We start from the raw sequence: 1,948 nt of genomic DNA, 5'->3' as shown, positions 1-1,948 counted from the left end.
GATCGTTGGCAAAGAGTGTGTTCTCATATTGCTCAAGTTATCACCCTGATAAATTTTTGAAAATTGAAGAAAACATACATATTAAAAGGAGTGGTTTGCAGTTGCTACCTTACCTTTATCATTAAAATTGTGAAAAGCTAATTATGAGCCTCCTGAAATGCTGCACTATGAGAACATATCAATCACAAAGCATTTGACTAGGAAAATTTATCCAAACAGGACTTTAATTCTAACTTAAAGAGTACAAGGAATATAGGGAGTAAATCAGCACACTAAAAACCATCAAAGAAAATCATTAGACAAAAACAATAAGATAGGCAACTGTCATGAAAAAGAGTTGGGGTGTATATCCTAGTTAAACTGAGATGAAAGGAATAGCACAAAAGGCAATATATGAAAGTAAACAGGATTCAGAATTTTAAAAAATAGCTATATAAAAGTTACTTGGTGGTCAATTTGGGAAATTTGAATATTTACTGTATGTCAGAATATATTTATTAAACCTAAATGTTTTAGAAGGGGTAATGGTATGTGATAATGTAAAACAATGATCTTATTTTTAGAACAGTTAAGTTCAAGAATTCAGAGTAATAAAGTGTCTGTAAATTATTTTTAGCAAAAAATATATATATGAATGTGGGAGGGAAAGCAAATATGACAAAATGTTAAACATTGTTGAAAAATGTCATGCGTGTAAAATGTCTGTGTGTATCTTTAAAATTATCTGCGTTTTGGAAATTTTCAAGATAAAAAGTTGGGGTTAGCAGCAGTCATTAATGGCCTATTATGTTGCAAGTTCAATGACTTTTGCTCTGCCTTAAATTTCCTTGAACTTGTTATAGAATTTGATACTTAAACTTTCCTTCTTTTCTTGTTTTGTTCAACCCACAAGCATTTATTAAGCAACATATTTTTGGGAATTTTCATTCTCTGTCACTTAATTTTTTGTTTCTTCCAATCTGAAATATCTGTACATTCACCAAATATCCATCCTTAACCCTTTTCTCTTCTCTCTGAACATTTTCAACCTCACAATAGCAACCATTATTCTACCACATCTATCATCTGAAAATCTTTATCCACAAGTTATACAATGTTATTTTATGTCATATGGGAAGTTAATATTAGAACTATGTCAATTTCTCAAATTAAATGTATAATTTTTTACTTTTCTCATTTAAATAAAAAAAAACATTTGCCTTGAAACTGACTATATGATTCTAAAATCTTCTCAAGTATAAAGAAGAAAGTATAGCCAGGATAATGTGAAAAAGTATCATATTTAAAAATGTGTGTTGTAGCAACATAATGAAAACATTGTGGTATTGGCATCAGAAAACATGGATATATCAATATAACATAAAAGAAAGCTCATAGTAAACGCAAAATACGTAACTACTATGTTATCAAAATGATATTTCAAATAAATGGGAAATTCTAAATTATTTAATAAACAGTGCAGGCATAATTAGCTGAATACTTAGATAAAATATTAAAGTCATATACGTTCATCACAACATACACAAAAATGTAATGCACATTGCTTATTCATGCATTCATCCAACAAAAAGCCTACTGTATGATAAACACTATTAACTAGAAACGTAAATGTACATAAAAATATAAATCAGATTCTCCAAAAACAGGAAGAATACAATATAGGTGGACATTCATATTTTTTTAGATGGAGGGGACCTAAGCATAGCAAAAAGATAAAAGCAATGAACAAAACTCAAATCTATCGCTTACATTTAAAGCAATTTCCTCAAAATGAACAAATGAATACCAAAAAAAGACATGAAAAGGTATAAGGCTCAAAAATAAATGAAGTGGTAAATATTTTAAAAATATAGGACAGATAAAGTATTAATATTCTAGTTAATATAAGGAGCTTTTACAAACCAATAACAAACATCTTTCTCTGCAGCTCTTAACTCTCCTAAAATCC

Source organism: Choloepus didactylus, chromosome 16, assembly GCF_015220235.1.
Source record: "Choloepus didactylus isolate mChoDid1 chromosome 16, mChoDid1.pri, whole genome shotgun sequence".
Taxonomy (NCBI): Eukaryota; Metazoa; Chordata; class Mammalia; order Pilosa; family Megalonychidae; genus Choloepus; species Choloepus didactylus.
The sequence above is the reverse complement of the archived record's forward strand: the minus strand, read 5'-3'. Positions refer to the sequence as shown.